The 26,231-nt window shown below is 44.2% G+C and overlaps 1 pseudogene; it reads left to right on the top strand.

Moving 5' to 3' along the window:
• The first annotated feature begins 5,634 nt into the window (after positions 1-5,634).
• Positions 5,635-26,231, top strand: part of LOC131508592 (transient receptor potential cation channel subfamily V member 5-like) — a 28,733-nt pseudogene continuing 8,136 nt past the window's right edge.

The raw sequence follows: 26,231 nt of genomic DNA, 5'->3' as shown, positions 1-26,231 counted from the left end.
TGTGAGCTGCCCAGGACCCCCTTTCCTCAACCCTCACTCCACTTCACAAGAGCCTTTCCCCCTAGGCTGGAGAGGGGTGAGTAGGAGGCAATTTCTGCTGCTAGTGTGGCACCCCAAGAGGAGAGAGGGTGAACCCAAGAGCAGGGCGCACCCAAGTGGGGAACCCGAATGACCTGAGAGTCTTGGGTGTGGGCTTGTGGGCATGTGCAGAATGGCTCGCACACTCACACACATTCCATGAGCTGTTGTGGGGGAGTCTGGGAGTGATAGAGTTTTGGGGGATGTTGTGGGGAGACAAAGCCCTTACCTCTGCCCCACCTCTATGGACTTCCTGTCCCCAAGGCCTGAACTCTATAAAATGGTTATTAAGGAGCTAGAGGGTTATTGTTTTCCAAGTCCTCTCCCCTCCCCTACCACCTGGCTTTCCTCAGAAAGACCTCATCCTAGGTGTCACCCCTGCCTCTGCCTGGGAGACCCAGCGCCCACCCCCAGCAGCCCAGCATCCGGGTGCAGTCCAGCTCTCTCTGCTGAATGTCAACTCTTCTTGATTTCTAGTTACAACACGTCCAAATGAAAGGTGCTTATCTCAAAGCCCCAAGGCGGTCTTCACTTGGCCCTCACTTCCTTTCCCTTTCACGGGGCCTCCAGGCGGGCTCAAGAGGTCAGGCAAGGGCTGAAGCCAAAACCAGTGAGAGAGGGTGTTCCTGCCAGTGCCTGACCTCAGCCAGAGTAGTTCAAATTAAACAAATTAGCAGAGGTTTCAAGCAAAGATCCGCCAGTATGGAGGCATGAGGTGGGCTTTGAAGGAATGCCATTCGCCTTGGTTCTAGTTCCCAGAACTAGAACTCGATCTTGTGCAAACCACAGTGCTGCACTGGGGTTCATGGCTGTGGGTTCCTCTAGAAGTGCCATATTTGTGAGGATGTGTGCAGTAATGAATAAAGCCCCAGTATTTGTCCTGCCTCCACTGTGATTCATAAATAGCACCCTAAACCAGGCTAGGACTCTGAAAAGAGGTTAGAAAAAGGAAAAAAGAAGTGGGGGGAGGCGGGAGGAGAAGGAAGGAAAGGGGGAAGGATGGGAGGGAAGGAGGGAGGAAGGAAGGAGAAGTCAGGACAGTATGAAAGAAAGAAAAGAAAGAAAGAAAAAGAAAGAAAGAAAGAAAGAAAGAAAGAAAGAAAGAAAGAAAGAAAGAAAGAAAGGAGAAGAAAAAAAAACAGACAGGAAGCAAGGGAAGAAGAGAGTGGAAGAAACAGATGAAGAGAACTAGATTTATTGCATACTTAATTTCTTATGGGCATTTTACTGTTATTCCTCCTTTTCTTCTTCATCTTTCTCTACCTCCTTCTTCTCCTCCATCTCATACCCGTTTTGCAGGCAAGGAGAGTGAGACCCAGAGAACGTACTTTGAGTCAGAGTGACTTGAGCTGGAACGACCCCTACTAGCTTTGTGACCTTGGGTGGGTCACTTAATCCCTCTGGACCTCAGCTTCCTCATCTATAAAATGCAACAATAATAATACTTTGCAGAACTGTCAAGTAAATGAGATAATGCACCTAATGCTTAGCAACTATCTCATGTTCAAAAAACGGTAGTTATTAGCTACAATCTCTTTTAAGTGAATTGCTGGAGGCCACAGAGCTAGTGGAAAGCCAGAGTTTTGACCTGGGGCTGCTGAGTCCGGGGCACAAACCTTTCACCAACCCCCCCCCTCCCAGATTGACTCACCGACAAACTAGGAAAGTGACATCTAAACGATAAACCCTCTCTCCCACACATATACATTTATGCCCAGGGAGTAGACACCTATTATTTTTGCCTGCCCAGCAACCACTACCTTTTATTATGGAAACAGCATCTACCTCTTTCTCAGTGTGTGAGGTTCTTAGTCTGTGAGATAATTTTGTTGGGAAGGAAGATTGCTTTTTAATGAGGCTTCTTAGGCCTACAGAATGTAAGCCCAGAGCTACTGGGAAGATTTTTGGCCATCATGTATGCTTATGAAGGCAGAGTTGAGAGACGTAGAACAACAGATCCTTAACACTGTCATTTGGGCACCTAGATATAGCTGTCCCTGAAGCCATCATTTGGTCTCCCCCCCCCAGCTAATTTGAATCCATTCAATGCCCCTTGCTACCTAGAGTCCCTGCCTAATACAAGGCTTGCCTTACACTAAGGCTTGTGTACCTTAAACCATACCAGATTGACTCAACATTTTAGAGACCAAAGAGGAAAAAGACAAAACAAATAAATCAAAAACTTTCTCTTTCTCACTCTCTTTCATCTTACATGCATGGTATCTTTGCTAATGGTTGCTAGATGAGTGTACAAACATGTCCAAGAAAGTCCCCTCACATTACCACTTATTTATAACCTAGTCACCTACATAATAAACATCATGGTTCTTTGTATTGGTACCATCGGTGTCCACGTGAAACCTGTGTCAATTCCACAAAAACATATCAAGCTCTAATTCTGGTGCCTCTTTGAGAAAACAAGAGTTGATAAACACCTAAAACTATATATGTTTTACTAGTACTTTAGAATTGTTCTAGTGGTTGAACTCCTCCAAAGTAAGAATCATTCAGCAAATATTTACTGTCCACTTCCGTGTGCCACTCTCTTAAGTTGTCTTAATCGGGATAATCAAGATAAGTAGAACAGTTCCATCATTTCTTAGATATTTAGCATTCCAACAAGCAAGCTCTCTCCTCTCCCTTCCCAAGGATGTATGTCTCCCCTCTTCTGCTTATAGACCATGACTTGGCAGTCCAGAGTCTCGACCTCGGAGTTGGCTTTGGTTACCAGAGCCTTCGTGAACCCATCTGTTGGGGTGTTGAGTCACGGAGTCATAAGGAGGAATGTTTCCCACTGAACTTCACACCAGAGCAGCCAGACTCCCAGCTAAGCTGGCTGTTGACTTAGCCACCCCTGAGGGGGGAAGATGGGAGGTGTGGGAGGTGGGGAGCCTGCTGCATGCAGACGGTCACCCCATGATGACCTCACCTGCCAAACCAGTGACTCACCCCAATCCTCCCCCTGCCCTACCAGATCTTGCTCATTTGGAATACCTGAGGGGAATACCAGTCTCCTGTATTTAGTGAAAACACACGATTGTGAGCTATTTTTAAAGGTGTGACGTTTTCTTACTTTCAAGCGGAGGCACAACCCTGCAAAGTCAAGAAGTGGGTCTTAGGTTAGAGCTGCTCCTGCTTGAATAAACACATGAGAATCCCCTTTTAAAAGACAAAGTAGAATAAGAATGGAGAGCACTGACGTGCTTGGTTTTCTTTATTTTTTTTTTCACTGTGGCAAAATATACATAACAAAATTTATCATTTTGACCATCTTTAAGTAGACGATTGTGTGGCATCTAGTACATTTACAGTGTTGTGCAACTATCACCACCATCAATTTCTATACTTTTTCGCTCTCCCAAATGGAAACTGTATAGCCATTAAACAACAATTCCCATCCCTCCCCCGCTCCAGCCCCTGATAACCTCTATTTTACTTTCTGTCTCTATAAAACTGTCTATTCTAGGTACCTCATAAAAGTGAAATCCTACAAAATTTTCCCTTTTGTGACTGGTTTATTTCACCGACCATAATGTCTTCAAGGTTCTTCCATGTTGTGACATGTGTCAGAATTTTTATTTACTTTTAAGGCTGAATAATATTCCATTAGATGTAAATACCATATTTTATTTATTCATTCATCAGTTGATGGACATTTGGGTTGTTTCCACTTTTTGGCTATTATGTGTGGTCTAGGCTTGTGTCCCTGAAGACCACTTTTATATTTAGTGGTTAAAAGGTTTTCTGTGAAAAGCAAAAATTCCCTGTAAATGGGGCTCAGATGACCAGTTCTTACTACTCCTCAGGAGTGTTGTGAAGATGAAGTTAAATCTTTGGTAGCAAAGGGCTTTCTAAACTCCAAAGTGTCCTATGAAAATATCCTCACTTGGTTTATAATACTTGCTTAGCAACTTTTTTTCCCATGGAGAAAATAGGAACCCTCCCCTAGCCTGCTTTCAAATTGTAAGAAATCTTAGATGGAAACAGTACGAATGAATGAGGTTTTCTTGGGATGTTTGTGTTCACTACCCTCCTTCCAATCTTTCCAAAGCAGAGTGCAATTGTGTTGAATGCCTACTACAGATCAGGGTGTGATTCTATTAATTACTAAATATTAAACTACTAGCTGTAGGACATGGACAAGTTACTTTACCTTGTTGTGCCTCAGTTCCTTTTTATGCAAAGTGTGGATCAAAACAATAAAACCCACCTCAGAGAGGTGGTGAATACCAATGTGGTAATGACTGTAACAGGGTTTAGCACAGTGCCTGACCTATAGTGGGCATTCAATGTTAGCTGCATTTAAATTATTATTATTAAATTTTTTTTTCATGTGTGTTTATTTTTGAGATAGACAGACAGACTGTGAGAGGGGAAGGGGCAGAAAGAGACAGGGAGATACAGAATCTGAAGCAGGATCCAGGCTCTGAGCTGTCAGCACAGAGCCCGAGATCATGACCTGAGCTCAAGTCAGATGCTTAACAGACTGAGCCACCCAGGTGCCCCAGCTGCATTTAAATAATTATCATCTATTTCTTATTCCTTTTTTAGGATTATTTTTGCTCTGATCTTCTCAATCGTTTTTTAACACATAATTGAAGACTAAATGCATAGTCTCAGGGCAGTAAAATGCATCAATTCTGGAGACCAAGGGTCATATCCACCATTTTAGTTGATGTTTTGAGAGAATCGTAAGAAACTGCTTCATAGAAATAAAGATCACACACACACACACACACACACACACACAAGAATTGAGAGGATTGAAAAGTCTGTTTTGCCGGGCACATCCTGTGTTAGGGCTCTTCTGCTCTTCTTTGGGCTTCGATTTTCTGGGGGTGGGGGTTGTTTCTAAGAGTGCTTCGAGTCTGGATAATGCTGTATAATTAGGAAGGATGTCCAGCAGGGCGTCCCCAGGGAAGAACCAGGACCGGCAGGACCATCTCACTGGGTCAGCACCCGTAGAACTCGTGGTTTCCTGAGTAGGTCCGGGTCACAGGCAGGATGGCCTCACCAAGGCTGTCGGGATGCCGTCGTCTCCATGACAACAGTGGAGACGCAGCTAGCAAGTGGTGTCATCCTCCGAAACCAAAAGCCCCCGCCCCCACACCGCCCGGGCCTCTGGCCGCAGGCAGTGGAATTCTTCTGGGAAGGCGGCTGACGTCGCTGGCGGCCACTGCCCCAGCCCTGGCAGTGCTGATGCAAGCACAGCCCCGCGCCTGCAGGCACGCAGCCCCCTGGGAGAGCTGGCACAGCGCTCCGTCTTGTTCCCTTCCGGCCACCGCGCCCGGTTTTCCCAGTGAGGAGTCAACAGCTCCTGGGTGGTTCCTCACCGAAAGGCCCAGAAGGGGAAAAAAATGTGTCTGCCTCCACCACTTCTTCCCTTCGGCTCTTCCCAGACCTCCTGGGGGAATCAGAGCATCCCAACCTGACCACGTGTGGGTCAATGTGAAGGGCTCTCAGGCTCCCAGCCGCTACCCGGAGATGGCCCAGGTTGCCTGAGATAGCCGCTGCCAACTGGTGCCAAGGAAACCGCCCTGATCACGAGGCGATCTTATGTCTGGGCGGGGAGGCGGCGAAGGGCCGGTGGAGTGTAAGGTGTCCAGCCAGGGCTGGTCTCCATCGCCCTCTGCTGGGCAAACGACGCAGTTACTCCACAGTTCCCGCTGGGACCTCCCACACACTTGGGGTGGGGGTGGGGAGCTGCGACGGGGCTGGAATTTTAGAGATCGCTCTCCTCGTAAAACAGACCGGGAAACTGAGGCTCAGAGAGGGCAAGGGAACTATCCATCGTCCCGCAGCCACTCCAGGACCAAGGTGGGACCCGCAGTCACATTGACACCCTTGCCGCACAGCCTCTATGTTGTTCAAAATGAAAAGTCTTCCCACAAAGGACCCATCACTGAGAACTTGCTTTATATGCCGCTGAGCTGTGAGGCCTTTCTCCATCACCGCCTCACGTCACCGATTCCAGTGGTCTGGGGACTTCTACCCTTTCAGGGTTATGCAAAGCCAAAACTGTTTTCATAACAATATTCGGACAATATTTGCCATTTTCACTGTTTCTCTCCCAAGGGTGCAGTAGAGTGTTTCAAAGACCACACGACACGTGATGCTGCAAGAGAGCAGATAGGAGGACCCAGCTGTCTTCTATTAAGGGAGACATCCAAAGAGATTTGCAAAGACGTAAAAACACTGCCCCTCTTCTCATTAATTCTATTGGTTTTAGAAGATAGAGCTACTTTCATAAAATATATGTTAATATGTAATGTTTACTATTTTTCAACGCATCAACAATACTTTTAAAAAGTATTTATTTTAATTTCTAAAATGGCAAGTACCCACAGATATATAGCTTACGTTTAAAAAGCTCATCAGGGTGGGGGCGCCTGGGTGGCTCAGTCGATTAAAGCAGCTGACTCTTGATTTCAGCTCGGGTGGTGATCTCCCGGTTTGTGAATTCAAGGCTCTACACTATGGCAGTGTGGAAGCTGCTTGGGATTCTCTCTCTCTCTCTCTCTCTCTCTCTCTCTCTCTCTCTCTCCCCCTCTCTTCCCCCCCCCCCCCCCCCCCCGCTCTCCCTGTGCCTCCCACGGCGCGCGCTCTCTCTCTCAAAATAAACTTAAAAAAAAGAAAAAGTTCATTAGGGTCCTCAACAATCTTTAAGAGTGTAAATGGCTCCTGAGACCAAAAAAGTTTGAGAACAGCTGCTGTATGTAAAGCGGCCTCTCCCTAGCCACTGTGGTATCACCCTCTCTTTTATTTACTTCACTGTCTTCTTCACTAAAGAAATTTATTTATTTAAGAATCAACTGGGGATTTTGTTAAAATTCAGATCTGTATTCAGTAGTTCTGGGGTGGAGCCGAGAGTCTGAGTTTCCAGCAAGTTCCCAAGTGCTGCCCATGCGGCTGGCCCAGGGATCTGCACTTTGAGAACTACTGCTTTAGGGTTTGTTCTGCCCTTTCAGAGCGTGTTTGTGGGGCACTCCTCAGGTGAAAACAAATCAGATGGATAGTCGATGTCAGCAGTGAGAGAGAAAGTTTACACAGGACCAGCTTATCTCTGCTGCAGGCTAAGGCCGGTTGGAAGAAATTGAGGGTCAGCTAACTTGTAAATTGGGAGAGGTAGCAAAATCAGAGTCAGGTCTAAGAGGGATGGGAGCTGCCTTGGAAAACATGCATTGAGCTTTGAACAGTGAAGAACAACTCAGTTAATATGCATTGAATCAAACATGCTAGGGGCTGCATTGTTGCAGGCTACTGACAAGATAGAAATGATGCTTCTTCAGTTACAGTTCTGGAATCAGCTAGAATCATCCCCAAATCTGAAAGCACATGGTAGACAGTTGAATAATGGGAATTTTAGTTGTCATGAAAAAAACCTTTACTGTGAGAGGGGGAAAGATTCTAAATATGCTGTATAACATTTTTGCATTGGGGTGGAAAATATATTTAAAACCAAACTGCATGTAACTGTTTCTGCTATCTAATTTGGGGTGGTAGTATAATTTACATCAGTGGAAAAATGAATATCTCTATACTGGGTCTTTCCACTTACAGAAGGGAAGGAAGAAGACTGACGTAAAACCTCTGCCAGTTGGGTTATATCACCAGAGAAGGGATTACAACTCAAATGCTTCCAGAGGCCAGACTTTTGATTCACACAAACCCAGGAGCCAGGTGGATTCTGGGGAAGTGTGGAGGTCTTTCCTGGCCAGGGGGGCAGCCATCACTCCACTTCAGCTTATTGCTGCCATGTTGGAGTGGGCCCCCCCCCCCCGTGTTGTCGTAGCTTCCCATTTTTTTGAAAAAAAAAAAAAAAAGCCTGAAACCAGGGTTTTATGTGAAATGTATCCATTTTTTTAATAACAGGAAAAAAATTAAGTTGGATACACCACTGAACAGGCTTTTGTGTTCAGCCAAACAAGGCAAATCTTCCAAACTCTGAGATAAATGAGGTGGGAGCCAGCTTAGGTGGGCCTTTTTTTTTTTTTTTTTTTTTTTTTGGCTGAGCCCTGAGCTTCAAGGTAGATGATATCTGAGGAGGGTGTGTGTGTATGTGTGTGTGTGTGTGTGTGTGTGTGTGTGAACGTGAAGTGTCTTGCCTAATCAAATGGGGATATTTCGGTATTTTTGTGGGAAAGGAACAGCCCAGAGGGAGGGCAGTCTTGGGGAACGGAGAAGCCGCAAGTGTAAGGGAGCAAGGGGGAGAAATGGTGTACAGGCCGGGGGGTAGGGATGTTAGGTGAGGGAGTTTGGGAAGAGTTTAGCGTAAGGACTGAGGAAGGGAGGCGATGCTCCACCTGCCGTTGGAGCTGAGCAGACAGAAGTTATCAGCTGCCTGAGGTGAGATGCAACTGAGATAAAATGGTAGGAACAGGATTCAGCCTGGTGGCTGAGAGAACAGAGTCCCAGGAACTTGCAGACAAACTTGAGCTTGCCTCAGGAGGGAGGTAGATAGGGGCCTTCAGTCACTTTTATGTCCAAGGAGCAGACAAGACCCCAGCAGCTAGCCTCTGTAGGATGCTAAACTGTTACAGGATTGGCCCTTGGTGCCTCTGTTTGCCTTATCTATAATTTTGGTAAAGCTATTTATCGATTCTGGGCCTCAGCTTCCCATTATTTTGCTTTTAATTTTTTTTTTTTTTTTGAGAGAGAGAAAGAGAGCATGAGAAGGGGAGAGGGGAAGGAGAGAGAGAGAGAGAGAGAGAGAGAGAGAGAATCTCCAGCCCGACACAGGGCACAGTCCCAAGACCCTGGGATCATGACCTGAGCCTAAAGAGTTGGATGCTCAAGTGACTGAGCCACACAGGTGTCCCTTAGCTTCCCTTTCAAATGGATTGTAAATGGGGTGCTTGGATGGCTCAGTCAGTTAAGCGTCTGATTTCGGCTCAGGTCATGATCTCCCGGTCTGTGAGTTCGAGCCCCGTGTCGGGCTCTGTGCTGACAGCTCGGAGCCTGGAGCCTGCCTTGGATTCTGTGTCTCCCTCTCTCTCTGCCCCACCCCTGCTCGCACTCTCTGTCTCTCAAAAGTGAATAAACATTTTTAAAAAATAACAAAATGGGTAATAATAACAACTGTGTCACCTCCTTGCAAGGTTCCCGTAGGGGCAGCTGAGGTAGCATACAAGAAATGCTCTGTAAAAGAAGAGAGTCAGAATGAGTGTGAGGCATTTGTTGACAGATGGTATTCAGCTGGTCTGAGCAGCAATGCTGGTGCAATAGTAACTGAGCACCGACTGTGTGCAGGTTTCACTAAGCAGTTCCCATGCATTATCTGCTTGAAACTTCATAACAATGGCAGAATATCTCTATCCCTGTTATGTGCGGAAATAAACAGAGGTTCAGAGAGATAAACTAACTTGCCCAAGGTTACTTAGCTGGCAACTGGTAGAACTAGGCCTGAATGACTCTTAATGTTATATTCTTAACTTCTCTGTGAGCATGTTATTTTGATAATCACTGCTAACATTATGCTGGCCTGCGGATTGGAGAATATCAATCACATGTGCTTTGACAAACTGTTAGGTTAGTATATAGAAATGGTTCTTATTCACTAAGATTTTAAAGTACCGTTTTGGTCATTCATTCAAGCACATATCTGGCGAATACCTACTGTGTGCCAGGCTTGGTGCTACTTATTAAGAATACCTCCACAAACCAAAGACAGTCTCTTGCCTTCACAGAACTTGCAGGGTAACTTCAGAGAAAAGGCTTAAACCATTATAACACCGGGTGCAAAAAGGAAGTGATTTGGTCTGAGGGAGGTGAGGCCATCTTAGCTGAGGCCTAATAAGTCAAGAGGAGTTAACCAAGGAAAGGCAAGGAGTTGAGACAGTGTCCCAGGCAGAGGGCATAAAAACAAGTGAGAAAGCCAGGAGGTGAGAGAATGCTTGGGAGATGGAGGGCAGGAAGGTGGGTGGTGAGAAATGATGCTGGGGAGAGGGTCAGGGACCAGATGACACAGGGCCTTGTGAGTCATGTGAAGTCATATATTAACATATCTATATACATATGCATTGTATATGTTTTCATTTTCCCCTTAAAAATCAAACCAGAATCTGGGGCGCCTGGGTGGTTCAGTCGGGTGAGCGTCTGACTTCGGCTCAGGTCATGATCTCACAATTTGTGAGTTCAAGCCCCACATCGGGCCCTGTGCTGACATCTCAGAGCCTGGAGCCTGCTTCGGATTCTGTGTCTCCCTCCCTCTACCCCTTCCCCACTCATGCATTCTCTCTCTGTCTCCCAAAAATGAATAAATGTTAAAAAAATTTTTAAAAAGTCAAACCAGTATCATGCCTAATTGAGTTTTTAAAGTGTTATCAAGATATAATTGCCATACAATAAACTACATGCATTTAAACTGTACACATTGATGGATTTGACATTTCTTTCTGTTTTTTTAAGATTTTATTTTAAAGTTATCTCTACACCCAATGTGGGACTCGAGCTCCCTACCTGATATCAAGAGTCGTGTGCGCCACCAACTGAGCCAGCCAGGCGCCCCATAGTTTTGACATTTCTATATAGCTGGAAAACCACCACAACCCAGAGAGTCAAGAGAATGGATCCCATCACTCTCCAAGGTTACTTATGTCTTGACAATGTCTCCCTCCTGTCTCTTCCAGCCACTGGCGACTGCTGATTTACTTTCTGTTACTCTCTATCAGTCTGTGTTTTCTAGAATTCTATCAATTGAATGTATCAAGTCAATTTAATCATAAAGTGTGTACATTTTCATCTAGCTTCCTTTACCCAGCATAATTATCGTGACATTCATCCCTGCTGTGGCATGTAACATGCTCTGTTCCTTTCATTGCTGAATAAAGTTCTATACTGTTTTGAAACCTTTTCTTCCCCATGTACTATAGAGAGATAGCTGTCTTTAGATCAAAATCAGAATTCGAATATCAGCCATGCCATTAACAAATGGACAACCTGGGGTGAGAAACCTCACTGTATTACCTACCCTTCCCCAGACCTCAATGACCATGTCTGTCAAAAGGGGATCATAGCAGTATCTGCTTGGTAAGCACGTTGTGATTGTTCAAGGAGAGGATGTGTGTGCCTGGGCCCAGCAATTGCTCAAGAAAAGTCATTAAGAGTAGTATTGCTACTATTACTCTTAGGGTTCACACCTGGCACTTCAATTTTTTTTTTAATTTTGGGGGGCTTTTTGGTTTTTAAATTTTTGAGTTTCATTTTTTTTAAGCTTCCTTAAGTAATCTCTACACCCAGTGTGGGGCTTGAATTCACGACTCCAAGATCAAGAGTCACATGCTCTACCAACTGAGCCAGTCAGGCGCCCCAAGATGTGTTTTATTTATTTATTTATTTATTTAAATTTTTTTAACGTTTATTTCTTTTTGAGACAGAGAGAAACAGAGCATGAACAGGGGAGGGGCAGAGAGAGAGGGAGACACAGAATCTGAAACGGGCTCCAGGCTCTGAGCTGTCAGCACAGAGCCCGATGCGGGGCTCAAACTCACGGACTGTGAGATCATGACCTGAGCCGAAGTCAGACACTTAACCAACTGAGCCACCCAGACGCCCCCCAAGATGTGTTTTAAAAGAGCACCAGACACAACCAGGGAAGGCTGATGCGACCCTGAAGCCAGGAAGCAGGAAGCAGAGACCGAGTTCCTTACTGGTGAAACCAGGGGCTCCAAAGTGGAGAAAGCCAGTTCTCTGCTCCCCAGATTCTCTTCCTTGAGCATGGTGGTACTAAAGTGGGGTTCGTGGTAGGAAAGACCTTAAAGATTCTCTATGGGCAAGAAAAAAGGGAAGCTGGGTTAACTGGGATCAGTTTGGTCACGTAGACAGTCACGCCTTGTCATTCCAACCCCAGAACCCCACACCTTCTTTGATGACTTGCTCAAATAACAGATTAAATCATCTGTAACATGCAATGACTATCTTATGTTTAAATACAAGTGTCTCCAAAAGACAAGTACTATATGATTTCATTCACGTGTGGAATCTAAACGACAAAATGAATGCCCAAACAAAACAGAAACAGACTCATAGATACAGAAAACAAACTGTTGGTTACCAGAGAGGGGGTTTGGGAGAGTGTTCAAATAGGTGAAGGGGATTAGGAGATACAAACTTCTAGTTATAAAAATAAATAAGTCACGGGATGTAACGTGCAGCATGGGGAATATAGTCAATAATTTAGAAATAACTTTGTATGGTGATAGGTGGTAACTAGACTTACCATGGGGATCATTTCATTATGAATAAAAATATCAAATCATTATGATGCACACCCAAAACGAATAGGCTATTGTATGTCAGTTACATTTCAGTTAAAAACATAATTTAGGTGCACCTGGTTGGCTCAGTAGTTTAAGTGTCCGACTTCGGTTCAGGTCATGATCTCATGGTTCGTGGGTTCGAGGCCTGCATCAGGCTCTGTGCTGACAGCTCAGAGCCTGGAGCCTCCTTCAGATTCTGTGTCTCCCTCTCTCTGTGCCCTTCCTCTGCTGGTACTCTGTCTCTGTCTCTCTCTCTCAAAAATACACATTAAAAAAACCCATAAATTAAAAAAGAGAATTTTCTCCAAGGTTTACCTGCAAGGGAGGTGTCTGCCTTGTGTCCCAACCACAGTGATATAAAGTCTGCAAAATTTATCTGCACTATGCTATCCTTTCAGTGCTCCATTTTTTCATCTTCCAGGACTGGATGGTCAATAGCATAGAGAGCCATGTCTTCTAATAGAAATACTCCTGGGGCGCCTGGGTGGCTAAGTCGGTTAAGCGTCTGACTTCGGCCCAGGTCATGATCTTGCAGTTTGTGAGTTCGAGCCCCGCGTCAGGCTCTGTGCTGACAGCTTGGAGCTTGGGGCCTACTTCGGATTCTGTGTCTCCCTCTCTCTCTGCATGTCCCCAGCTCATGCTCGCACTCTGTCTCTGTCAAAAATAAATCAACTTAAAAAAAAAAAGAAAAAAAAAAAAAGAAAAATACTCCTAAAACCCCCAGCTTTGGAGTCAGGTGAGACCTGAATTCAAATCCCAGTCCTACCAAATATTAGCTCTTGAACTTGAGCCAGGTACTTTAATTCCTCTAGGCCTTGTCTTTTAACATTAAAATAATCCCTAAATTCATGGATGTGTTGTGAGGGTTGAAGGAGAAAGAGGAGGTGTGCACAGCCCTGTGCACAGTGCCCAACACAGGGAGAATGCCACACAGGAGAAGTAATGGGGGTGCCATAAATTTTGTGTGTGTGTGTGTGTGTGTGTGTGTGTGTGTTTCAATAAACACTTTCTCTAAACCTTCTGTCTCTCTGTCCCTCCTTAAATCACACCTTGTACAGCAGTCTGCCTATTTTAGGCATCTCACCAGCTGGACATGAGGTCCCACGAGGAATAGTCAGAAGGAACCAAGGATGCATAAGACAGGAACTAAGTGGGACATAAAAATTGTCTTCAGGAAGAACTGCCATAGGAAAGGTGTGTTTAATTAGCCCTGTTTCACCCCAGAGGACTCAGGGCCATGGGTGAGTATCACCAGGAGGCAGATGAGGAACCATGTTGCTATCAGAGAAGTCTGCAAAAGGAAATGGATTGCCTTGAGGCTTCCTCAGCTGCCTGCTGTGGACGTGTTCAGTTGAGGCTTGAGTACCAGGTGTCAAAGATGCGGTCAAGGTGATCCCTGATGTCGCAAGTTGGGCCAGCTGATTAGCTTTCAGATGGATACAGGCGAGGTGGACAGAATCAGGAGATGATAGACAGGGCTAAGGGTACCCTGCACCCTCTCGCAGCTACAAAGTACTTCCTCTTTTATTTGTTTTATATTTTTGGGTACCTAAAGATTGACAAGAAGATTTTGCTGCTGAAAACCAGAGTTGTGTGTTGTTTTGTTTTTTTTTTTTTTTTTTTGAAGCCTCTGTCCTGGATGACCTTTTGAGGTCTTTTTGAACATTGGGACTTTAAGTCGATGATTCAGAATTGCCTGTGACCCTGACTGATAGACAGTTTGTCAGAACTCTTTTGGTTGAAAGTGTCAAAACTCTTCTCAATTTGGTTTAAAGCAAGATGGGGATTCGGTGACTTGAGAAACTTGCAGGGTGGTTGAGGTAGTTCACAGAACTGATAAGAAAAAAAAACACAAAAAACAAAACAAAAAAACCATGCACATACACAGCTGTGACAACCATGACCTCAGGGGCTAGACCCAGAACTCAGTGCTGCCCAAACTCCCTCTCTGTTTATCTGACTCTCGGATCCGCTTTTCTAATTTCTCTCTGTGTGTTGGCCTCTGGTTAACATGGTTGCCAGAAGCCTCAACTGTGAGAAAGAGAACTTTGTGCTCACGGCATCTGTATACGGACCCTGGCCAGGCCATGATTATCACTGATCCTCTTTGAATCAATAACCCAGTCCATAATGGGGATGAAGCACTATGATTGGCCAGGCCTGGATTACTCCCTGCAACCAGAGCAGGAATGAGCCTTACCGGACTAAAGAAGGCTCGCTGGGAAAACAAAACGCAGTGGTGACTTTCATCTTGGAAGACCTTAAGAAAACATGTGTAGAAAACTTCAGGAAAAATTGTTGGCTCCCTTCAGAGAAGGGAGTTCCAGTTTTTTAAAATTAGTTTGTTTATTTATTTTGAGAGGGAGGGAAAGAGAGAGAGAGAGAGAGAGAGAGAAAGTGTGTGTGCTAGTGGGGGAGGAGCAGAGACAGAGGAGAGAGAGAATCCCAGCAGGATCCATATTGTTAGCGCAAAGCCCAATGTGGGGGGCTCAAACTCACGAACTGTGAGATCATGACCTGATCTGAAATCAAGAGTCAGATGCTTAACCAACTGAACCACCCAGGAGCCCAGGAGTTCCAATTAGAAGAGTTCCTATTTACTGAGTATGGATTTTAGGTCAAACACATTATATGCATTACCATTTTCAATTTACATAACAGTGATTTGAACTGGATTTTTATTTTCATTTTCCAGATGAGAAACTGAGGCCCAAAGTGTTCATTAACTTGCTCAAGACCACACAGCTCGAAGTAAGAGAGCCGGGGTGTAGCTCAGGCCATCTGTGTGGGCCTGCATTTTGAGCTCTCCTTCGCTCTGACGATGCAGAAGATGCAGACGTTCGTAACGTGTTTGGACATAAATGGAACAAGGTTCCTCGAACACAAATCCATCTGGGCTGGTGAGAAAGAATACCGCACAGGGAGAGGAGAGACTTGAATTCAGGGCCCAGCTCTGCCTCCGCTGCTGATTAGCTGTAGGTCAAAAGGAAGTCTTTTAAAAATGCAGCTCTCCCCGTGTCATTCCGCTGTTTGGAATGCTGCTGTACCCTCGGGACAACGGCCACATGTTTCACTAAGCCAGCGAGTCCCGGCACGTCTGCCTTCCTCCGCAGCGGATCTGTGCCCCTGTCCCCTCATGACTCGGACGGTCTGTTACAGGTTTTGGGCCTTCTTGCGAACACAGACCCTTGTATTCAGAATATCTTTTCCCTTCCCCCATTCTGAGCCAGGGCCTACTTTTTTTCCTTCTGGTTGTAGCAGCTTTTATGCATCACCTTTTAGGTGAAGGCTCCTCCTGATCACCAATAGATCGCCCTGCTCTGGCCAACACCCTCAGGTCACACTCATGTCTTCAGAGCACCTCTCTCAACGAAAGTGAATGATGCTATTTTGGTGGCCACTGGCCTGCAAACTCCAGGAGGGGCAGAGGGGGTTGCCGCCTCCCGCATCTGTACCTGCAAACCTAGCACGGTGCTCAGTGCACAGTGAGAGACCAGGAAGCAGTTATGGAAGGGCTCCCTGAAAGTCTGAGCACCCACCTGGGCCTCCTCTACCCCATCGTGAATGTCAGCTTGTGTACGTGTCAAATTTTCTGACTTTAAGAGCACCTGGGTAAAGAGGGAGCTAGCGTCAGTGGGTGGAATTCGGTTAAATCTCAGAGGGTGTTGCGTTTTATTTGAAGCCTGTAAAAGAAAAGGCTAGCGGGGCCATCTGGTCTGGTAACAGGTGGACTCGAAAATGAAGAGGAGAAGTTCACTGAAAAAGCAGCCCTGCCTGTAAAAAACTCACACTCCTTCCCAGAAGAAGGCTGTCACTTGGTTCCTCTCTCTGGCTCTGACATATGTTTCAATCCCTCGCTCCTAAATATGGTTGATACCCGGGGTTTGCTGCCATGTGAGGAGAGCCTCTGGGAGGACTGAAAACAGCTTCTTCAGGAGCAATTATCAGAAGGAAGAACGCAGTGCTGCCTTTTGGGCCCCGGAGCCTTTGCACCGTGTGTCCTCGGCTCCAATCTGGACACTGGAGGCTCAGAGCAAGATGGAGGCTCCAGGTGTGCTGCAGAGGGACAGGGTCTTCTGGGGCTTTGGCTGTAACAAAGAGCCTAGGTCTGCCGTGTGTGAGCACTTGGCTTGGCTTGCTTGCTGGTCAGACTCTGGAGCCAGGCCGTATTCCATCCTGGCTTTGCCCCTCCGTAGCTATGTGATCTTGTGCACATTGCTGAACCTCTTTGAGCCTCAGTTACTGCATCTATAAAATGGGGATGGTAACAGTATCTCCTTAGCATCGTAGTGAGGATTGGATGAGCTAATTTGTGTAGAGTTCTTATGGTTCCTGGCCCATACGAAACATCTTACAAAGGTTTCTAGCATTACATTTTAAAAAATCTTCTCAATGCCTACTCTGGCATCAGGCAACTGGAGTAGTATTTCTCAAAGAGTGGTCTGTGGGCCGCCTGCAACAGAATCACTTGGGCCAGAGGTGATATTCAAACTATGTAACAGCAGAAAAGGCAAGGACCTCCACTAATCAGAACTGACAGCCTTTACTATCAGAGGGACCCATACTATGCCAGGCTTTAACCCTGTAGTCTCTCAGCCATGGCAGATCTGGGAAAAATCAGGGTTAACTAGAGTGGCAGGAGACACTCAGATGTGATAAACAAGCGTCCTGTTTTCCCCAGGGTGTTCATTGCTGAAACTGGAACATTCCCAGGCAAACCGAGGACAGTTGGTCACCTACACTCAGGAGCCATGTATGTTTAGCAACTGGTTTGGAAATAATGTCAATATTTTAACAACCAGTGTGGCCATGCCAGTCTACTGGCTGAATGTCAGCTCTGCCTGGGACCTAATGTAAATATAGATTCCTGAGCTCTTTCCCAGATAGCTTGAATCAGAATCTCCAAAGCTAGGCAATCTGCACTTTCAATGTGCACTCCAGGTGATTCTGATGCTTACTCAAATTTCATTTGATTCATTAGATCATCAGTTTCTGGAAGGCAAGGACTGTGTGTATCTTGCTCTACGTCCAGGGCCAGCATATAGCAGGTGCTCAGTAAATATTTGTTTGAAGAATGGATGGATATAAGTCATAGTGATGCAGGAGGCTTCGCGTATGATAATTAAGGGTATGGGCTTTGTGCTTGGACCGTACTCAAATCCTAGTTCTTTTATTTATAGTAATCTTGATGAGTTAATTGCCTTCTGAGAGATTCAGTTTCCTTATCCAGAAAAGGAGACTATAAGAATACTACTTTAGATAGGCATGTGTTAACTAAAACAGCACACATGAGGCAACTAGCCACAGTGCCTAGAACAGAGTAAAAGCCCAATAGAAAGCAGCTATCACCACTGTTGCGGTTGCTATTATTAATAATTCAGTTATAATAATTGTTGACCTAAGTGCCAAGCACACTGGTAGGGCTTGGGGTTTCCAAGATGAACAAGGAATGCCTTGCACTTTAGAAACACATCTGAGAATAATGGTAGTATACTGTGCTAGACACAGTAGCAGTGTGGCCCTTGTCTATTTATAATGTTGGTGTCCCAAGTGGCTGGCCCAGGTGATAAAGCACCAGGCCAGGGATCAGCAAATGGGATGGGTGACATTTAAGGATTGGGAATCGCTGGCAGAAGAAGAACAGAAGCACTTTGGTTAAAGATGCAGCCATGTGAAAGGTCACGCCTTATCAGGAGAAGGCCAGCAGTTCAGGGTGGTTAGAAGATAGATCTCACAGTGTAGGGAGAGGTGAGTGGCAGATTACGAAGTCCTGTGTATTTCTGGTTGGCAAATGAGGCTCATGGAAATCACCAAGCCTCTCCTGGACTATGAGCACCACAGTTGTGGGAAAGTTAGAATGAGCCTGCAGTCCACATTAGCATTTGGTTGAGCGATTTGAAGTTCAGTGTTTCAAAATGCAGTGGTAGATTTATTGCGTGGAAACATCTTTAAGATATGCTTTTGAGCAAAGAAAGCAAGATATGAAAAAGTATGATGGTATTTTTTTTGTATTAAAATAGTAAGACTATTTCATTCAACTCCACACTACTGTTTACTAGCCGTGTGATCCTGTACAAGTGCCTTAACTTTGTGGTGTCTCGGTTTACCAAACTATAAAGTCGGGATAATGAAAGTCACTGCTCCATTGAATTATTGTGGGAATCAAGGAAATAATGATCCACATAAGGCATTGAGCCTAATGCTTAGCATGGATGAGGCACTCGATAAATAATAGTTATTATTACCTGTGTGGAGAAAAAAGTCTGGGTCAGTGTACATTAAAATAGTAGTAATAATTTCTGGATGATTGAATTTTACATAATTTTAGTTTACTTTCTTCGTGCCTGTATTTTCCAAATTGCCACTATAAACATAAATTACTTATGTAAAAAGAAGGAAAATGAACCTTGATTGTTTTCCTGCTCTTAGTGGTACCTGGCATATAGTAAGTACACAGTAAGTATTTTTAGAATAACTGAATGTACACTCATATTCCTAGCTTATACAATTTAGGAGACTTTAGTCACATCAAAATTTCTTTCTTTCTTTCTTTCTTTCTGTCTTTCCTTTTTGTGCCTTGTAACTTATTTTTTTTTCCACTTTAAAAAAATCTAAATCCAAGTTAATTAACATATTTGTTTCTTTGTTTTAATGTTTATTTATTTTTGAGAGAGCATGAGTGGGGGAGGGGCAGAGAGAGAAGGGGACAGAGGATCCCAAGTGGGCTCCACACTGTCAGCAGCGAGCCCTATGCGGGGCTCGAACTCATGAACCATAAGATCAAGACTTGAGCTGAAATCAGATGCTCACCCAGCTGAACTATCCAGATGCCCCAAAATAGATTTCTTTAATTTTCCAAGGATTGCCACACTTAAAGTTTTAAAAATGAATGGTTCTCTAAATCCTTTTGGTATTGTTTCATAAGTCACTTACTAAGAACTGAAACTTTCCAATTTATAAGTCATTTTCCATTAGAGATTAAATTTAAAAAAAAGGCTTTACATTGATAACAGTTGTGTTAGTGAGGGGGGGTATAGGCAAAATAGGGTAACGAGATTAAGAAATACAAACTTCTAGTTATAAGATAAATAAGTCACGGGTATGAAAAGTACAGCATAGGGAATATAGTCAATAACACTGTAGTAATTTGTATGATGACAGATGATAAATACACTTCTTGTGGTGAGCATTTTGTAGTATATGCAATTGTCAAATCACTAAGTTGTACACCTGAAACTAATATAACATCATATGTCAACTATACTTCAATTAAAAATGTAAAAAATGAGGACTCTTTCAAACACAAGTTGCAGATATTCAGGTGAAACTAGTTTAAGCAAAAAAATAAAGAGGTTTATTTTTATGAACCTTATGAAAACGCGTCTTTGGGTGTTTGGCTTTCAGACAATTTCATTATGCTTCTTTCTTTATGTAACAAATGAGATGGCTGCTGGTGGCCCCAAGGTGGCGCTCCGAAAGACAGAGATCTCCAATGGCTCTTGTAAAAATCCCAGGGAGGCCTCTGCCTCGCCAAGCCTGGGTCATTTGGCCACCCAGAAGAGGAGGTTGGAGACAATGGACTGAGTGGTTTATCATGGAATGAGTTGGAGAGTAGAACCCAAAGGAAATACCACTGATCAGGGCAAAAAAATAAGGTCACTATCCATGATTAACCAGGCCTCTTATTTCTAGAGGAAGTGCCACGGTGTAAGGTTTTTTAACTTCACTAGGAGAATAATGCTATTTAAATGCAAGAAATTATGATTTTGCTGACAGATCTGGCCCACTATCCAGGTTATAGTGTTCCTGGATTAGGAAGAGGAATTGTAGTAAAAATAACTGTTAAAATATTGCCTCCTGTGGTGTCTGGTTAAGTGTCTGACTCTTGGTTTCAGTTCAGGTCATGATCTCATGGTTCATGAGTTCAAGACCCGCATTGGGCTCTGTGCTGACAGTGTGGAGCCTGCTTGGGATTTTCTCTCGCCCTTTCTCTTCCTCTCCCCTGCTCCCTCTCTCTCTCTCTTTCTCTCAAATAAAATAAACTTAAATTAAAAAAAATATATAGCCTCCTGATTACACATTAAACTATTGTGTCATACCAAAAATTTAGCTTTTAGTCTTTATTCTGCCACTTATAGGCACCTTCAGGCCTCAGTGGGCTCTTTAGTAAAATTAGAGAGTTGACTCCGATGATTTATTGCATCCTTTTTTTTTTTTTTTTTTTTTTTTTTTTTTTGCTTGAAGATGCTATGATCCTGGACATAACTACACCAAAACAAATTCTGCCTGAATTTTAAAGTAACTCATTTGCACCAGTCCATATTTTCCCAAATTATATTGACCTTCAATGAATAATTGCATGGAATGAATTATTATTTTTTTTGCATGGAATGAAATCTTAAGAAGCAAAGAACATTGTTTATTGATTATTCATTGTGCCAAACACAGTCTTAAACACTTTGCATATATGATTTCACTTGGCCTTCACAATTCTGAGAGGTAATACAGTAGGCAAAACAAAGAGCCCCAGCCATATCCACATCCCCTCCTTAGAACCTGGAATATGTTAAGTTACATGGCAAAGAGGTTTTAAGGTTGCAGATGGAATTAAGGTTGCTAGTCAGTTGGCACTGACATGGGAGTTTATTCTGGGTTATCTCACTGTAGTTGCGAGGGTCCTTATATGTGAAAGACAGACACAGGGGAGACAGGGTCAGAGAAAGAGATGTCATGACAGAGGTATAGGTCGGGGAAATGCATTTGCTGGATGGCAAGGTGGGATGCCTGGGTGGCTCAGCCAAATGAGCATCTGCTTATTGATTTCGGCTCAGGTCATGATCCCAGGATCGTGGGATGAAGCTATGTGTCAGGCTCTGTGCTGAGAGTGGAGCCTGCTTAAGATTCTCAATCTCTCTCTCTCTCTCTCTCTCTCTCTCTCTCTCTCTCTCCCTCTCTCTGCCCCTGCCCCACTCATGTGCACATGCTGTCTCTCTAACTAACTAACTAACTAAATAAATAAATAAATAAGGAAAGGTGTCATGAACCAAGGAATGTGGATGGCCTCTGTAAGCAAGAATACAGATTCTCCCTTAGAGCCACCAGAAGGCACACAGCCCTGTAGAGAGTCAAACAACCCAACAGTATTAATAATTACCTTTCACTGGAATGACTGAGTGCCAGGCACCTTACGTATATGATCTTTGCACTATTACTCTTATTGTGAAAAGGAAAGATGTTATGGTCTCTTATGCACTGAATTGTGTCCCTCCTCCCAGCCTTGGATTCATATGGTGAAGTCCAATCCCTAGTAACTCAGGATGTGACTGTGTTTGGAGATAGAACCATTCAAGAACTGATTAAGATAAAATGAGGTCATATGAGTGGGCTGTAATCCAAAATGACTGATGTCCTTATAAGAAGAGGAGACTGGACACAGCTAAACACAGAGGGGAGACCATGTCACCCACAGAGAGAAGGTGGCCAACCACAAGCCAAAAAGAGAGGCCTCAGAAGAAACCACTCCTGCTGGCACATTGATCTTGAACGTCTCCCTTCATTGATCTTGAACTTCTTCTAGGACTCTGAGAAGATAAAAATTGTGTTATTTAAGCTGCTCAGTCTGTAACATTTTGTTATAGCAGCCCTAGCAAACTAATACATCATTTATTAGTGATCGACTTACTCTCAGCCAAACTTCATACATTGTAACTAGAAGAGTTTGCTTTGGGTTTGAGTGGCTAATTCTAAGCAAGGACAGAGGAATTTAGGGGTAATTTCTCTCCTCTAGTCAATCCATGTCCAACCACTTGAGTAAACCTTGGGTCTCAACACTCTAGGAGCCCAATAGGACCTCCCCAAACCTTTCTTCTTCTTATCTCCATTACCCAAGCTCCCTGCATCATTCAGTGTCATGGTCCCATGCTTCCACCCAGGGTCTAGCCTTTTCTTTCATTTACTCCCTAGTGTGGCTTCTCTGTCTAGTATTCCCGAGGGATGGAGCCCGATTCTTAAAGGCAACATGGCCAGGGGATAAGAATTTTGTATAATAGTCTGGTCTTAGAATGAATTATCTAGAAACGAATCAGACTTTTCAAAGCACAAAGATTAACCTTCTGTTGGTGGATCTCTTTACCTCCTATCACCTTCCCTGCCAGATTCTTTTATTTGAATGTATCAGTTTGTAGCAGTCAGGAAAATCTAGACTGTGTTTCAGCAACAAGCACCCTCCAAACCTCATTGGCTTAACACAATCAAGTCTCTTTCTTGCTCATGCTACATGTGTAATGTTGGCTGCAGGAGTCTTTGCTTATCAGTCACTGGGGAACCCGCATTGGTAGAGGCTTCGTCTATATTTCGTTGATGGCCCAAGCATGTCAAGAGAGTGTGGAAAATCATATGGCACATACTAGCCTTCAACTAGAAGTGACACACAGCACTTCCACTCATGTTTCATTGACCAAAGCAAGCCAAATATTTATACATTTTGTCAAAGGTATCATGTGCCTAGAGACAGAGAATGCAAATAATTGCAAACAGTCCTCCTGATAACCACCATGGAGGACACCTTTGACCATTAGTAACGGTTCACAAATGGGTAAAACAATGAAGATATTTATTGTTTTATACAGCAAGGAGCCCAAATATCAGGGAGTTGCTGGCTTAATTCATTCACTGATCAAAAAAGTAAATGAATTTTGTTTTCTGCCCTGCCATTCTCAGTTTTTTGCCTGAACCTTGTAGGATGGCTCTCCTCATGGTCTGAAGATGGCTGCCTTCATTCAGACAGATGACAACACTCAGAGATAGAAAGGGAAACATACCTGTCGCGTAACCCTCTTTTATTTTTTTATTAAAAAATTTTTTTTAACATTTATTTATTTTTGAGACAGAGAGAGAACATGAACAGGGGAGGGTCAGAGAAAGAGGGAGACACAGAGTTTGAAACAGTCTCCAGGCTCTGAGCTGTCAGCACAGAGCCCGGCGCGGGGCTCGAACCCAAGGACCGCGAGATCATGACCGGAGCCGAAGTCAGACGCTCAAACCAACTGAGCCACCCAGGCACCCCTGTATCCCTCTTTTAAAACAACAAAAACCTTTCCGGAGGCTCCTGGGCAGACTTTCCCGTTTCATTGGCCGAACTGTATCCTGCACTCTTGTCTAAACTACCTGCTGGACAGGAGATCAAGATTGCCAGGACTGGCTTAAACGAAGCAAGATTCACTCCCTAGGATTGCCGAAGGGACCAGTTCTTCCTGTCCCCCCAAATAAATAACATGGCCACTTAAAGGAGAGTGAACCAAACTGGGATCTTGTTTCTGAGATAGGAGTATGGAATCATAGCTGAGTAGAAAACTAACAGTGCCTGGTGGCCCAGGCTCCAGGAAGGGAGAGGTCAGTGGGAGGAGGTGAAAGGGATAACTGTTCTGAATCTTCACATTAAACTTATGAGGTAGGTTTTCCTGTCTTGTTTCACAGATAAGAAATGTGGCATTAGATATACATCAGACTCCCAAGTATTACTTTACTACACTGCCTGTTTATCCATCAAGTACAGTTACAGAGTGGAATGTGAGAATTATTTTTTTTTAAAGTCCTTTGGGGAAGGCAAAAGAAGAAGAGGTTCAACATCAATCAGCCCTGGTACAAATAGGATTTCCATGATCCAATTGGCTAATTGCTGAATCCCTTTCTGACGTCAACCGAAGATCCCTTTGTGAAAACTAGGAAGAGTGCCCACTTTGTGACAAGGAAAAAAGAGCAGGTGTACTAATCTGCAACTATATCCAGGGCTAAATTTACCTAGACAAGGAATGACGCCAAATTGTCTTTGAAGCAACTCTCCATTATTCTAGGGTCAAAGCAAAATGTCTTAGGACTCTCAGGCCACCAAATTTTTTAACCTCATCTCCATAAAGAATATTGGCATCAATTTAGAATTCAGCCCTTCCCTCAGCCTTTGCTGATAGACACACTGATAAATATCCTAAGTGTCCAAACATGAGAATCCAATTCGTGGTGTGGAGAAATGGAGAAGCAGGTCTTAGGAGGGTCGCAGGGTAGAGCAGACAAGTGCCCACCAACATGCTATTCCTTCTTCCATGTTGGACCTCGCAGCCTGCCCTCTTCCATGTTGGATCTCGCAGCCTGCCCTCAAATGCAGCCCAATCCTGCCTGGGAAGTTCACTTCAAGCCTCTGGCCAGATCATAAACAAGCCCAGGGTCTGGACCTGCCCATGCCTAATTGGTGGCCCTACCTTTTTTGGAGACCCTCCTAAAGTACCAGCACTGAGTTAAGCACTACATCACACATAATTCTCACTCCACCTCTTGGAGGGAGGTGGCTTTCCCATGGATGAAGCTCAAGGAAGCTACGCCTGAGCCACCCATCCAAGGTCACAATGAGGTGGTTGAACTTGGATTTTATCTCAGGTCTGGTTGCAGACTTAAGGGCCTTCACTGCTAAATCGTACTTCCTCTGTTCACTTGAAGGACTGGATTTTTTTTTTAACTCTCCCATCAGAAGTCTACCAGGTAGATATGGATATGACTATCCTATTTAGTGTAGAGAAATTACAAAAAACTTGCCTCAAGTTTTAGAGCTACTTATTATTAATAACTACTTATTAAGTAGTGGAGCCAAGATTTGAAGCCAGGTCTGAATGGTCCCACACCCAGAGCTCCCTGCATTCATGAATTGCCTCCCCTGTGCGTGAGCCGCTGATCCTAGCATTCCCATTCCTGACTGAGCTTCCGCCTAGATAGGCATCTTCTTTACAATAGAGAATTGACATATTTTAAAAATCATGAAAGAAAGGATTATGTTTGCCATTATACACTGGTTTTGAGATATGTATGTATATAAATTATTTCTCTTTGAAATCACTCCAGGTTTTCTAAAGGAGTCTTCTGCTATGAAAAATGCCCCATCCATTTTCCCAGGTCTCTTCAGGTCAGCATATTTAAAAAAAGAAAGACTTGAACTTGTCATTCAGCTCTCACTGCATATGAATCATAACAGGACGGTACGTGGGGAAACAGCCTAGTTCTAGGAACTGGTAATAGAAGCTGGGGTTTGTCACCTTCATGGGTGCATCTCAAATCCCACTTGGGTGTTTCTGGGGCCCATGTGATGGTGCCCCCTTGACCCAGGGGGAACTGAACAATTGGGTCACGGCCACCTCAACAGTCAGATGGCTCAGTCACACACACACACACACACACACACACCTGCCTCTGTGACCAGACCCCAGGCAGAGGCCAAAGAGTAGAGAAGTGTCTTCAGAGGGATGGCCTCTCCCTCACTTTAAGATGATATTTTAAAATCAGGGATCATAACATAACAACAATAACAATAGCAGGTAACAGTCATCGAACACTTAGCTATGATTATTCTCATTGGTATTGTTGCTACTGCTATTCCATTAATTAACCAATTTGACCATCAAAGTACTCTATAAGTAGCAATTATTCTTGCAACAAAGTGTGGCACTTAAGAGACCAGGCCACAGAGGCAGAGACCTGGGTTTGACAGGTACTGTCACCTCTGGCTGGTCATGTGGGTCTAGGAAGTTACCTCAACTTGCCTCAGTTTTTGTCATCTGTAAAATGGATACAATAATAGTACCTGTTCCACAGAGCTGTTGGGAGGATTAAACAGGAGAGTTCAGTGATTGGAGACGATAATTAGATATCAGAAGCCAAATGCTGGGAAATTGCCATTTCTGTGCCTTTAACAAGAGCTGGACTTTTAGGGCCAACTGTTCTCTGCCTGCACCCTGTAAGCACCTAAAAGGACCTGAACTTCCCAAAGTGATGATGCAGGAGGAAAAAAAAAAAAAGCAATGAAGAAATCTAGAAATAAACTGTGATTTCTTGCCCATGAGCCAGAAAATGGTG

The sequence above is a fragment of the Neofelis nebulosa genome, chromosome 4 (assembly GCF_028018385.1).
Source record: "Neofelis nebulosa isolate mNeoNeb1 chromosome 4, mNeoNeb1.pri, whole genome shotgun sequence".
NCBI classification, from domain to species: Eukaryota; Metazoa; Chordata; class Mammalia; order Carnivora; family Felidae; genus Neofelis; species Neofelis nebulosa.
This window is presented reverse-complemented; position numbering and strand designations above follow the sequence as displayed.